This window comes from Propithecus coquereli, unplaced genomic scaffold (assembly GCF_000956105.1).
Source record: "Propithecus coquereli isolate 6110/MARCELLA unplaced genomic scaffold, Pcoq_1.0 Scaffold37, whole genome shotgun sequence".
Taxonomy (NCBI): Eukaryota; Metazoa; Chordata; class Mammalia; order Primates; family Indriidae; genus Propithecus; species Propithecus coquereli.
The window spans coordinates 8,739,168-8,754,842 of NW_012149396.1; the positions used below are offsets into that span (position 1 = coordinate 8,739,168).

Here is a 15,675-nt window from a genome sequence, read left to right on the forward strand (position 1 = left end):
TCAGTTAATACCAATTTGATGGTGAGTACATGTGGTGCTTGTCTTTCCATTTTTGTTATACTTCATTTAGTAGAATGGGCTCCAGCTCTATCCAGGATAATACAAGAGGTGCTAGATCACCATTGTTTTTTGTGGCTGAGTAGTACTCCATGGGATACATATATCACATTTTATTAATCCACTCATGTGTTGATGGGCACTTGGGTTGTTTCCGCATCTTTGCAATTGTCAGTTGTGCTGCTATAAACATTCTAGTGCAGATGTCTTTTTTATAGAATGTCTTTTTTTCCTTTAGGTAGATGCTTTTATCAAAAAGTCCCAAAACAATAAATATTGGTGTGGATGCGGAGAGATAGGAACACTCATACACTGCTGGTGGGACTACAAACTGGTACAACCTCTATGGAAAGTAATATGGAGATAACTAAGAGAACTAAAAGTAGAACTACTATTTGATCTTCCCATTTTTTATGATAGTAATACATGTCCATTGAGTAAAATTACAAAAAATCATAAAAGTAGAAAGATGTGTCAACGTATAGCAAGGGATGCTACAAGGATGGTTAGGTATTGTGCATATGCCACAAAATATTTTTCAAATAAGTGAGTCAATAAATGGGAGCATAGGTCCTGGCTGACTCATGGTTTTAGTAAGCTCCTGATGGATTTATGATATTTCAGGGCAAGTTAACATTTAGCATTCCTTCTAACAGCTATCCTTTTATAGGCAGTCTTCTTGAAAACACTGTCACTATACATAGCCCTACCCATAAAGCATATAAACAGCTTATGAATGAGGAAAGGAATATTTTATACCCCATAGAATTTTATATACAATAGTTTTCTGAGAAAGTGAAGTTAAAATAGGTGGTATGGGAACAAGTACCACTTTGTTTTATCCCTACATTTTTAAGAACTGCTATACAGTTGCTGAAAGACTCTTACAATGTCTCGAGACACTTATCATTTAGGGTACCGTGTAAATGAAACTTGGCACAAGCCATAATCAGGAAACTCAAATGTCAGCAATGGCTCCTAGCAGGAGGTGGGATGTGCTTCCTGGTACCAGATGGATGCCCAGAACACAGGGGAATAGCAGCAGGAAAGGATAGAAACCTGGAACAATCAGATACTGGCAGGGGTTCCCAGGGAGAGAATTAACTATTGGAGATCAAGGTCAAATAAGAGCATGGCAGTTCTTACCACTGCCAAGCAGGCGTTAAGTGTCTAAGGAGACATCTACTGGTACTATTTAAGAAGGGCAGAGTGGAGACAGCAGGATGCCAATCAAAATAAATCCCTTTTAGGAATTCAATCAGAAATTAGATCAGGGAGAACAGAAACCCCTTAATGAAAGATACTACTGGATGGAATGTGTTAATGATGAAAATGAAAGCTTGAATACCTGAACTTTCCAGGTTTTCAGAAATCTCTGTGGGGCTATTTCATAAGAAAAGAGTCCTGAGATTAAGGTCTCAACACCAGATGGTCAGTTTAAGCAACATCAATGTGGAAGGAAATGCTCAGACTTGCTAGAACCACAGGATGAAGGAGTGATTTTGTTACCAGAGCAGGCAAACCTAGGCTTGGAAGAATTAGAGCAGTAATACTTCTAACACCATTACAGACCTGAATGATTTGGCAGGTTTGTTAAAATGCAGATTTTCTAGAAGCTCTTTTGTTGGTAAGGTCTAGTACAGCCATCTAGTGATTTGATCTTTGACACAAGGCTATAACTTAATTTGAAGACCTTTTATTGATTGGAGAGGCTGGAGGTGAGAAATAGTTTAATTTTTCAACAAATAAAACTTTTGGTTTTCTATATTTTCTCTTACTCTGCTTGCAAAGTGTCCATATCTTTTCTAAGTCTGTCTCTTTCTTGTAGAAACCTTTTCAAACGCACCAAAAGCAGCCAGTTCACACTTTTTTTTTTGAAATTTTTTTTCTTTAAATTTCAGAATATTATGGTTGTACAGACTCACTTTCAACATTTTGTCTGGAAACACTCTAGCTCATGTCCACAAGTTAATTTTCTTCTTCAAGTTACCACTGTTGACAGTTTTGCTGTTTTTTGACTACGGCATAATACAGGTTGCCATTTTTCTAGCCCCCATCACAGTTTTATGATAATTTTTCCAGCCTCCTGTGAAGTTTCTTTGGCATCTGTCCCACGTACCTAAATCAATACCACATATTTCAGCTTTTTATTTTATTGTAGATTTTACATACTAAAGTCATGTACTTCTTACAAAAATTTTACAAGATAGGTATATAAGGATTCTCCTCCTGATATAGGAGTTTGATATTAATAGACACAGATTTTACTAGAACAAACAAATAAGCAAATGTTTTTTTCTGATTAATCCCAAAACTTGAATATTCAGTTCATATTTCAACTTATTTAAATAATTTTTTTGAAATTTGATATATGCTTCACTGGATTGAAAAATATTTCTGTGATTTTATTTTATTTCCTTACCCAACCCATTTTTTTCTTATCTGGCAGCTTTCTCCTAGTTAAGGTAGGCTCTATCGTTTTCTAGAAACATAAACAATTGAAAATATTATAGAAAAACAGTACACAAAAATAGAGAATAAAAACAATAGTCTAAAGAGTGACAGAAATTACTATAATAATCAAATTATGATTAAAGATTTCATGAAGAACCCAAACTGGAATGGAGAAGATTTATATACATGTTTTTTACAGACTGGAAAAATACTCTAAGACAAATTTGTTTTTGGTTTTAGTATTTTGCTGATGTTTTAATTTCCCTATTATACTGCAAACACCTTCATTCTTCATGATGTAAGATAATTAATGAAGTAAAATACCTGTTTGGATTTTATTTTTGGCTATGAATTTCCCTAACCATTTGTAAATAGCAAGCAGTCTGTCTGGTTTTGTCCAGCACCAGATGACTCAAAAGAGATACAATATACAGTTCTGTTTTTGATAACATTCCAATCAAAGGGGAAGATGAGACTGTTAATGCTAAATAACTACAGAATAATGGCAGTATTAATTGGTTTGCCTCAGATTGAAAAAAGAGTTATACTATGGATAAGAGAGGAGAGAGGAATTGAAGTATTCAATGTATCCTTCATCATATTGATGGGATTTGAGCATATCGATGGATTTGGTATGAATAGGCAGAGGCAGGTGAACATACTGAGCATAAACCAGTGACAGCAATGTACCTTGTGTCTTGGCATGTAAATTGGGACACTAAACACTATAGAGCAGGACGTTTGAGACAAGAACCAAGTCTGGATTAATACCACAAATTGGTACTTAGCACTGGTACCTACAGTTCTACCAAATAGGTACTGTGTGGGTTGCATGATTGAAATAATACACCATGGGGAAAAAAGAGTCAACTTTTGTTGGATTTTGAATGCCAGGCCAAACGCATTAGATTTGATGTCATAGATGATGGGAATCCTTTGGGATTTTTTTTTGGCTCAGTTACAAGGAACGAACACTTTTCTCAACTCCCAGGTTAGAAACATAGAATAATCATGTTTGCATCCTGATTTTTAACATGTAATCAATTTTTACTTTTTCCTACTTCGAAGAAACGTTTCGATTCTTCTCTCTTCTCTGTCTTCTCCCTGCCGGTGCTCCAAATTAGACTACTACCCATTCACAGCTGTACTACCATTGAAGGTTCCTGCTGATTCTTCAAATCTATGCTATATGCCCTGCCTGTGTTAAATATTGCTGGCAAAACTTTGCGATTGCTCAGCAATATACAAAGCCTCCATATTCCTTTTAATGTACATTTTAATCTTCATGCCTTCAAAGTTCATGGAGTCTGTTTCTTATTTTTTGCTAGTTTTCTACATCTCCCTGCAGAGCATTTTCCTTCAGTAATTATGTATATTCTCAGTGACCCCAGCTCCTACCAAAGTTTATTCTAGACTAAATTAATTAACTCATTGCAATTTCCTAGTCCAGAAGGCTGTTCTTTTCTTTCAAACTTAACCTCATCATTTATTAATTTTTTTTTCAACTGGTGCTCCTTCAGTCAAAAGAAAAAAAAAAAAGGTTTCAGATTGCCTTTATCCCATTTCCCTAACTCCCAGATCTAATTAATAAGCAAACTTAAGAAATGTAAGGAATATAGTTCCTTTCCCTGTCCTTGTACAAATCATACACATAAATAAATAAACAGTGAGTGGGTGAGCAGAGCTGGGCTTATTACAGGAACTTAATACACTGTATGTTGATTTATGGTTGAGCAGAGAGGCAGAAAACAAATGAGTTAGCCCCAGAGAGTTGAGGAAGGTGAGACTTGTCTTCACTGTTAGGCACTGGAGTTAAAATTCTATGATAATAATGACTCCAGTCTACTGCATTCATAGGAAGTTTCGATTGAATATTTATCATATTCTACAATGGTGATGACATGCAAGTACCTCCTTGCTCTTCCCTGATACCTGGAACAGTTTATCAGCATCATCATTTGGTATCACCTTTTCCTTTATAACTTTCATTGGTTTAAACTTTATAACTCATATATTATCTATCAAATTTTTTTTTAGCTTCATTGAGGTATAATTGGTATACAAAACGTTGCACACATTTAGTTCTGACATCTTGATGAGTTTGGACATATGCATACACCTGTGATATCAACACCACAACCAACGTATGGACTATATCCAACACCTCCAAAAATTTTCTTGTGTTCTTTTTTCAGATTTTATTTTTATGTTTTTTTCTTGGTATTGAAGATTAGTTTAGGCTGAAAAGTAAAATTTTTCAATGGAATAAAAAAAAAAGTTCTGTATTTTTTTTCCCCTCAGCATTTTGAGTCATTTTCATTGTTTGGGAAAGCAAACACTATAACAACCCAAGTCAATAAAATGCCTCAGTGTAATTTGCAGAATCAGTGACTAACCTCAGAGCCCTGATGGGTCACACTGAATCACTCCAGGATGAGTGATTCCCATCTCCGCTGATATCACTGCCCGTTAGTCCTCACAACTCTCTTGGTAAAGGTTTACTTAACCCAGCACACTATAAAATCAAGTCACCCCAGGTGCAGCCTAACCTGAAAACTTCCCCTCTGTACATGAAACTAATGAAGTTTCAACTTACGCCCTCAGCCTTTGTGCAACTTCTTGACACCTGAGCTTTTAAGTATATGTAAGTGTGTTTTCAAAAGTCACCTGCTCACTCTTTTGGAGATCTCAGGCTTGGTGAATCACTGTTCAGTGAATGTTTATAAGAGTGCCGGGATGCTGGTCACCATCCCTCCCTCGGTGTCTCCGTGGAGTATGATAAAAACAGTCAGTAGCTGAGACCATGCACAACGTGTCTTGCTAGCTCCAAGGGTCACATCTGCCTCCTTTCGCGCTGCTCAGTCTGACTTTAAGCAGCCGGGGGCCTGGAAGGTGGGCTAGGAAGCTGGACACATGAATGGGGAAAAGTGGATACAAGCTTCCTCTTGTACTTACATCAAAAAATAGGCATACTTATCTTGATCTTTTAAAAAATATATACAAAACTATCTTTTCTATCCTTTTAAGACTTTCTTGGTCAAGCAAATAAACAAACAAAAATAATCCCCCCAAAGCAAGCTAAATCCCAATAATAGTTTCAGTAAAAAAAAAAAAAAAAGTATAGCCTATTCATATACTGAAATATTTTGCAGCCCTTGATAATCATTTTCAAAGAGTATTTAATAATTAATTTAATTTAATAATGTTTTGAAAACATTTATGATGGCATCTTAGGTAAAAAAAAAAGCACTGTCTCAATTTTGTAAATACAAATATACATGTTAAATACTACCTTTGTAAAAACAATAATTTAATTTTATTTTTTAGAGATGGGGGTCTCACTATATTGCTGAGGCTGGATTCGAACTCTGGGGCTCAAGTGATCCTCCTGCCTTAGCCTTCTGAGTAGCTGGGACTACAGGCACATACCACTGTGATTGGATTTAAATCCTACATTTTGTTTGTATGCATGCATAGAAAGAATTATGGAAGAAAAGATACATAATGTTAACAATGGTTAATTCTGTGTGGTGGGATAGATTATAGGGGATTTTAATCTTTTGTATACAGTTCCTTTTTTGAAGAGTACATATTTTTTTTTTTTTTTTTTGAGACAGAGTCTGGCTCTGTTGCCCTGGCTAGAGTGCCATGGCGTCATCCTAGCTCACAGCAACCTCAAACTCCTGGGCTCAAGCGATCCTACTGCCTCAGCCTCCCGAGTAGCTGGGACTACAGGCATGCGCCACCATGCCCGGCTAATTTTTTCTCTCTCTATATTTTTAGTTGTCCAGATCATTTCTTTCTATTTTTAGTAGAGACGGGGGTCTCGCTCTTGCTCAGGCTGGTCTCAAACTCCTGACCTTGAGCGATCCGCCCGCCTTGGCCTCCCAGAGTGCTAGGATTACAGGCGTGAGCCACTGCGCCCGGCCTAAAGAGTACATATTTTTGAGCAATTAGAAAGATAATAGTAAAATATTTAGCTTTTTCTCAGACTTTAGATGCTCCAGAGCTCTCCCTGCTGAGTTACCAAAAGGTAACTGAGCTTCTTAGCTAAGGTGATAGAGTTTCCCAACCATCTGGGAGCAGGTAACAAAATCAAAATTAGAGTTGTTGACACTCCACACATAATTCTGTTGATCAGTTTTGGAAACCACTGCTTTATGTGTGTGACTTTATTAGACTTCTAACTGGAGGGGGCTGCCTTATTTGTTTGGCCTGCTATAAAAAAATACTACAATCCGGGTGGCTTATAAACAACAGAAATTTACTTCTCACAGTTCTGGAGACTGAAAGCTGGGAAGTCCAAAATCAAGGAACCAGCAGATTTGATGTCTGATGAGGACTCACTTCCTGATTCAGAGACACAAATATTCAGACCATAGCAGGGACCAAGTCCTGAGTTTAATGTTTAATGGAAGTGCTCAAAAGGGAGGTTGGAGAAAACAGAAGGCTTACTTGCTCAACAATTTCATCTAGAATTGCCTGGCTTGTCAAAAAATTTGAATAAAAATTTAAATAAATTTGAACAAAACAATCTAATCTGATAAGGGGCTACTGTGAGATAGGGAAACATTTTCTCTCCATTACAGCAGCACAGTTTTGCTTCACATGATTAGTACATTAGGTAAGGAGAGTAACTTAATTTATAGGAGTGCTTCGTGTCTTGACTGTGTTGAAGCTCACAGCTAGATGCTATACTCAGTCTGTGCAACTATCCTGAATGAGATTCTTTTTGGTAGTGCTATCTTCACTCATTCATCAGTGGCTGTTTTTAAAAAATCATTTTAATGCTTCTCTTTCATATTTGTCTTTTACTGACAGCTTTTTCAGAATTTCTTTGGAACTAGGAGAGATATAAGAAACAAGCAGACAAGCAGATACTCAATATTACTTGCTTTGTTTCTAATATAGAGGGCATTTTTAGTAATAATAAGCTTCCATAAAAATGTAACAGGTGTAAAATGTAATATTTTAATGTTTTTACAACTTGGCTTTGAATATTCATTTTTTGCATTAAAAAGTTATCACCATTTTAATTTCTTTTGGTCTTTAAATTTACTGTTGTTTTATAATTTAAGGCATACATGAATTAGTCTCTCAATTGCCAAGGACATTTTGAACATTAATTTGCATTTTTATTGGCTGAATAAAAACATAAATGAAAGTACAAAATTCTGCTAATGAGTTCTTGATCTAGAGAAATGAGACATGCTATAAGAAACACAAATCATTACTTTAGAGTTTAATATGGAGAAGACAAAGTTTTAAAGAAAATTTTACAGCTTTCTGCATTATTCATATATACAGGTGACCCTTGAACAAGGGGGAGTTAAAAACATCAAATATCTTAAAATCCATGTTAATCCCAAAACTTTGGAGTAAACCCCAAAAAACTTAACCACTAATAGTCTACTTTTGACTGGAAGCCTTACCAATAACACAAATAGTTGATTAACACAATTTTGAATATTATATGTATTATATACTGTATTCTTACAATAAAGTAGGCTGGAGAAAAGAAAATGTTATTACAAAAATCATAAGAAAGAGACAATATATTTATTCAATAAATGAAAGTGGATCATCATAAAAGTCTTCTTTCTCACCATCTTCACATTAAGTAGGCTGAGGTGGAGGAGGAAGAAAAGGGGTTGGTCTTGCTGTCTCAGAGGTGGCAAAGGCAGAAGAAAATCCATATATAAGTGGACCTGCATCATTCAAATCCGTATTGTTTAAGGGTCAACTGTACATATATTATTGTATGTTATTATGAACTCTATTTGCTGAAGGTGGTGACCTCTCCAAAGTATAATCAAAGATTATTAATTTGGACATTTAGGGAACAATGCACTTGAGTGGGGACTTTATTCTTTTTTGCCAATCGTATCTACACATCCTCCATCTAAATAAAAGAATCATTTTGATTGTGGAAGTTAAATTGATGATAGTAAGAAGGTCTTGTAGTCCATCTGGGCGGCTACAACACAGTGCTGTAAAATGGGTGACTTATAAACAATAAACATATATTTCCCACAGTTTTGGAAGCTGGTAAGTCCAAGAGCAAGTGGCTGGCATATTTGGTGTCTGGTGAGATACTGTTCCTGGTTCATACTTGGCGCTGTCTTGCTGTGTCTGTGCATAGTGAAAGAGACCAGCTAGTCCTCAGCATCTCTTTTATTATGGCACTAATCCCAATCATAAGGGCTCTACCCTCATGACGTAATCACCTCTTAAAGGCTTCACCTCCTAATACTATCACCTTGGTGATTAGATTTCAACACAGGAATTTTTTGGGGGGACACAGATATTCAGGCAATAGCAAGAGGGATGTTGTTTGATGTAGTATGGACGCAGACATTTTGCTTTCAGAAACACCCTTGAAAAAAGGAGTCAGGAATTTAAGGTACAGTTGACCATGATGGGCATCAAGATCAAGGTGAAAGACAGAAAACTACTTGATGTCTACATTCATTGTCTTTTCTTTACAGCCTTTTTATTTCTTGGACCATTGAATTCTGATTTCTCTCTGTATTTATTCCACTGAAACTTTTCTTCCTAAGAGAAATCTAACGATCACTTCCCAGTATTTATCTTACTTGAACTTTCTGTGGCATTTGCAATTGTTCACTACTTCTTGGAGTTATTTCTTTTTCCTACTTTAATCCTTTTCCCTTGTTTACTTCCCAATTTTATACAGTTCTTTCTAAGACTTCATCATGGCCCCTATGCCACCATTTATCTTTGCAATGTAGTCAGCACCAGATTTGCATCTTTGGCCTCCTGTGCTTCTTACTCTTTTCGTTCTGTGCCTTGGGGTGGATGTGTCTGGGGTTTATATGGCAACTCAGCCTTCAAACATCCTTCTTCCTTGGGGAAATCCTCATTTTTATGAATGATAGTGGAAGACACGGATGAAGAGGATAACGCTCTGCCTACACACCAAAGGCCAGGGCAAGGACAAGTGACCTAGATTTAGCAAACCTGATGCCTCATTTTGGCTCTTTGAGTAAGTGGGATAAGCTTGGGGAATAGCGATAGTTCATTTATGGTGCTGGAGGTGGTAAACAGGCAAGGGCAGCGTTCTCTTTTTGCATCAGTATCGGTAATGCTAAGGGATCATTATGCTTCCCTGTTTCTTGGGCCTCTGTAATCCTCTAGCTTCCTGCCCATTTTCTAATTCTGGTTTTGCAACCTCTAGTCAAGTTGGTGAGTACTTGATAGATGCTCAATAAGTTCCTTTTTCTGTTTGAAATAAACAGAGTTTTTTTTTGTCTGCTCTCCAGAATTCTTACTGGAAGAGCACATACTTTTGTGGATGATATTATCCATACCCCTGGCTTAAATCTGTATGTTGAGGAATTCTAACTCCTAACTCCACACATTTCTAGTGAGTTCCAGACCACTATATCCAACCACTCACTGAGTGTTTCTGTCTAGATGCCCATGGACACCACAAGCTCATCTTGTTAAAAAGTGGACTGTAATATTTATCCTGTCTGACACATTTTCTCTTTCAAGCTTAACCTCAATAAGACAATGGAAAACAAGCATAATATATAAGGATAAATTATCTATTTGGTAGAATATGACAAGGGTTATTAAAAATGAAGCAGGGGTAGGGGAATTGGGAGAGTTGGGGGGTTGACATTTAATAAGTGTGGTAAATATAGGTCTTATTGAAAAGTTAACATTTAAACAAAGACTTGGAGGTGGTGAGGGAGTTAGTGAAGCAGATACTTGAGGGAGAAACATTCCAGGCTTTGAGGATAACCAGTGCAAAACCTGAGGCATGCTTGATGTATTTGAGGAATGGCAAGGATGCCAGTGTGGCTGGCACTCCATAGAGTGAAAAGGGGAGTATTAGGAGATGAGGTCAGGACCATGAGTGAGCAAGGGAACAATTGGAGGATTCTGGGGAGAGAAATGACATGATCTAACTTAGAATTTAAATAGGTTCTATTTGGCTTCACTCAAATTGAGTTCTGGGAATGACTTTTGACTGCTCCTTGTCCCCATAATTCCCAATTCCAACCAACTGTTAAGCCATCCAGTCCTGTCTTCTCAACATTGCTCGTGTCTGTCCATCTTCTGCACTTCTACTCACACTGCCTTAATTTACAGCCTGGCTTCTCTCTCCTAGATTATCACAACTGATAGACAGTGAGATGTCTTTTTTTTGCTCCTGTAATCAGCCCTTTTACTTGAATGTACTTTATGATGTTTCTATTTCAATATAAATTTTATAATTTATGTTGTTTGGAATTATCTTGTGCTTTCAGAAGCATAAAAAGAAATGAAGAATGGTAGTTACTGCACACTTTCATTGTGTGAAATCCCTGTGAGGTGATGAGGCAACCCACAGACACTTAGAACACACTGAAAGAGACCTCAGATTCCTGATTTACTTCTTGCACATTGACACAATAACAATAACAAATGATTGATTTCTTCTACTCCTTTTGTTTTGATTTTCTGTAGAAAAGTTATATCGTTTTGTGTCATGGGACTTTCAAACTTTAGAGTAACTAATACTATAAAGTTCTAGTTTACTTTGCAGCACCTGTAAGGGAAGCAAAAAGATTTGTTTTCCAATGTAATTCCTTAATTCATAAGACTTGCAAGAAGAATGGAATGGCAGTCCTATATTTAAAACTGTGGCATTTGTAATATTATATTATTGTATTTTATAATACAATACAACATTACAATTTGTAATGTATTACAATTTTAATTCAGTATTATAATTTATAATGTTACAGTTATGTTTGTAATACAATGTCTTTTAATATTGTATTATTATATTTGCAATACAATATTTTTGTAATATTGTATTAAGAACGCATTATAAATGCCATTAATTTGCTTTTATTATTTCATTAGGAATTCTGGCTTATATTTCCTCCTTACCTCCTCAAATTTGTAGTTTATCTTTTTGCACCTGAACTAGCCTAGCTTCATGGTTTTAAGAAAACTGTTCAGCATAGTTCTGACAACCTCTTGCTTTTGAATCTTTTAATTTTATACACAACATAACATTAACTGGAATAAAGATGATCTGCAGTAGATAATTCATCAAGCAAGTGCTGTTCTTCCAAAGATTCCATTAGTGCTTTGGAAACCTATATTTATGTTCTCTCTCACTCTCGGTATCTTCGTCTCTCCTCTCTCTCTCTCTCTCTTTTCCCCTTCCTATCTCTATTTCTAGTTTGCTCCTTCCCCGTTTCTTTCTCTCTCTCCCTCTCTCCTCAGTCTCTCTTCCCCTCCCCGCCCCCGTCCTGCTATCTCAAGTCTGCTCCTTATTGAATCTTTCTTCTGCACTGCTCCAAGGGGATTTTCGTTATATGTGCTGTTCTCCTTTCCGAGAATGCCCTTGTTTTTCAAGATTAAAGTATTTGTCCTTTAAGAATAAGATCAAAGAAAAACAATTATTCCTCTGTGAAGAATTCTTAGACTTATCTGAGGAGAGCTACCCACCCCCTCCCTTTTGCCAGATTTCTGAAGCATTTCTCTATTCCTACCTTCTCATACCCTATTAAAAGCTAGTTCAATCAGAGAGTCTGTCTTTTTCATTTCTGAAACCTCACCACGTATTATGGCTCAATGAATGTTGGTTGAGTAAACAGAAAAAATGGTATTAATGATTGACTATCCGAATTTGATCATAGTTAATAGCTGTGACAAAATTTGATTTCCAACATTGTTTTTTTGTTTCTGTCATTTAATTTGTTTTAGATATTTCACCAACTTCTGTGTTGTCATGGAATGCAAAGTAATTTTGATTAGTTGTTTTACAGAAGCATATTAAAGATAATAGGAAACAATGGTGTTCTCTTTTCTAAATTACAGACCTATCAGTCTTCTATATATCCTCTCACATCTGTAGTCTGGCTTTATTTTCAATAAACAGTAGATCTGGGACTCCCAATCTAATATCCTAAATGTGGAACAAGCTGATTTTGGTCATGGATATTTTGCTATTACAGTTTTGATTGGCTGTGTTTCACTTAATTGAGAAAAACCTGTTTAAGATTAATTGGTCTTTGATTCCTTCAACATTTATTATTAAAATAAATTTAAAATTTATCTTTAATTCCTTAAACTTTATTGATCTTTGATTCTTTAAGGTGAGTTTAAGATTAATTTTAGGATGTATTGATCTTTGTTTTCTTAGATGAGAACCTCCTATGTGCCAATCTTGATGATCCTGACTTGTATTCCAGGACTTACGTGCTCTAAAGAAGGTTTTAGTGCAATATTACCATGACAACCAGAGTGAAAAGGGACAGAACCTTACAGATGAAATTCCAGAACAAAGTGTTATAAACAGGGTTGTGTCCCAGATCTCCTTAATTATAGACTTTATTTTCATAACTCAGTGCAGTTTTTAGAAGAATTGAATATATGGCTTCCTGCCATAACAAATATTTATTTCCACAAAGCACACATTTTAAGTATTGGAAAAGATTGAAAGCAGCATGTTTAGGACTGTTTTACACGTTCTCCATCAGTCAATCTTAATGCACATGGCTTTTCATTTACATAAGACAACAAATCAAATTATTTGGTTTTATAGCAACATAGGAACTTTGCTACTTTACTGTCTTATAGCTAATATATGTGGATTTCTTCCTAATAAATAGGACTGAAAGATAAAAGACCAACTTTAGACTCTGTTTCAGTCACCTACTTCTGCACAAACATACCTAATGGCTTAGTGGCTTAAAATAGCAACTATTTAACCATTTCTCAAGACTGCATGTTGGCTAGGCTCTACTGTGAAGTTCTCTACATAATGTTCACTGGCATTGGAGCTATCTGATGGCTCTCCTGGGCTGGAATCTCCAAAGTAGATCACTCACATGACTGCTAGTTGGTGTTGGCTGTTTACTGGAGCTTCCTGCTTCTCCTCTGTGTGCCTGTTCTTTTTGGCTTGGTCTTGACATAACATGGTGGCTAGATTCCAAGAGGATGTAAGTGAAAAATGCCGTTTTCTTAAGGCAAGGACATCTTTCAGAAGGTCATTTCCATCGCATTCTATTGGTCAACGTAGCCTAATTCCAGGGAAGTCCTCTTTCCAGGGAAGGTGAAATCAACCTCTCTTTCTGTGTGGAATGGTATGTATGTACAGGGAAGGCAGGATTTGATGTTGGCCATTATAAAACTCTCAGTTTTGTATTACTTACTATTTAGTTCCATTCAAAACCTAGTTGGTACTGTTGCTACTTAAGGATGCTGTTGGGTTAGACTGACCATATTCATGTAGTGGGAAGTAGTAAATGAGGATCTGTGAAACTCCTGAAAATGTATGTGCAATTTTGCACAATTGTGACTTTTTGGGGGGATGAGAAAGAAGCAGTCAAATGTCTAGGCTCAGTAGTCTCGTATAATTTTTCTACAAATCTAGGCTGTGCAACTTACTAGTTGTGTCATTTGGATGAATTATTTAACCTCTCTAAGCCTCAGTTTCTTTATTTATGAAATGGGCATAATAATATATGTGTTTCCTTGGTTGTTGTGAGGCATAAGTGAGGCAGTATGTAAAGATCTTAGCACAGGGCTTGACACATAGTAATGGTCTAATAAATATTTGATTGTCATTATTAATATCATTCTCCATAGGCCAGTGAGTACCAAAAGGAGTAATACCATGATTCTGGGTTCTCTGAGCGCAAATCCCATATTAAATTAGATCATCAGAAATCTATGTTCTTGGACTGAATTACTTAAATCTCCAACTGAAGTACTTTTTCTTTTCTTTTTTTTTTTTTTTTTAAGCCACAGGCACATTTAGTATCTTCTGGAATGCCAAGGTCTTCCCTTTCTTGGCAGTAGCGCAGGGGAAGGCCAACTCTCAGGAGGCAGCCATGCTGCTACCAGAAGCAGGCCCATGGGGTGGCAGTGTCACGGGTGCAGGAACAGTGCCGTCAGCTTGCCTGACAGGCTGGCGATCTCAGGATCCTTGGCTTTGTAGGACTTGACCAAGCAGGCAAATTTAAGGACACCTTCCCTGTCACAGCTGAAGCCATAGGCTTTGATAACTTCCTGCTGGATCTGCGTGGCCACCGGCAGCACGAATTGCAACCCATGTTGCACGCGTTGTCCCGAGCCTCGTCCATGTGCACGGCGTTCTTAGGGGATGACAACGCCTGGATCGCCTCTACCAGACCACCTTCAGCGCTCAGGGCCGCGGGCTGGGCTGAGGCGGATGTCATATGGCGACAGAAGCTGCATGTGCAGCAGGCGAGGAAAAAAAAGGTTCAGGGAAAAGAAAGCCACCACCTAGAGCAGTTCCCAACGCCGGTGAGGGCGGAGCGGAAGCAGCATCAGTTGTAGCCGGAAGCCTCGAGATATAGCTCACAACTCCGCTCCCTGCGATACTACCTCCAGACGACTGACACAAAAGCAAAGCTGAGATACAGGAACGGTTTTAACCCAAAACAACCGACTCCATAGTCAGGAACAACTTGCGTGAGGGGGACTTCCGGTGAGGACCGGAAACCCTGCTAGACAAATTCTAAAAGAGCTGAACACTTGAAGTACTTTCCTGAATTGTGATAGAACAATGTGCTTTCAGGTTGAATCAGGTATTCATACAAGAAATGGGCAGGAATAAATTTTCTGTGTATTTAAACCTGACTTTGGAAACATTGTTTATCCTGGGGGAGGGGCGTGCCTCTCAAGTTTCATAAGGTAGAGTAGCGGGACGGGAAAAGATTTCCTGTCTTAAGGAACATGTAAAAATTCCCCACGAGACAAGTAGAAAGTCGGGTATCGAGGAGGAATTTCTGACCACGGATTTCTAGGATCCTGGATTGAGTCGAGGGGGCAGAAGGTAGCTGCAGTCCTTGGAGTAAAAGGGAAAATGAAGAGCATCCTTGGCAAGTGCAGTTTTGGGAATCAGAGACAAAGTAAGGTGGCAGCATTATGCTCCAGCTGTGCATATCGCCTGCTGGTCTCCCCTTCAACACCCACAAAAAACGCTTTCCCCAGATGGTCTTTTTGCTTATCTGCTTGGTCCTCTGTTCTCCGTTGTCTTTTTGTTCCTCTATTCTCCTGACCTTTTTCTCTGATTCTCACCTAGCTGAATACTCAGGTCAGTATACTGACAGCCTCCCTGGACATATGCAGTTGATAGAGGCTAACTGTGGCCTCTATCAATTGTAT

At 37.4% G+C, this 15,675-nt stretch overlaps 1 pseudogene; it reads right to left on the reverse strand.

Annotated features, from left to right (window-relative positions):
- Positions 1-14,362: 14,362 nt before the first annotated feature.
- Positions 14,363-14,723, reverse strand: LOC105816372 (annotated as a pseudogene).
- Between the last annotated feature and the right edge of the window lie 952 nt (positions 14,724-15,675).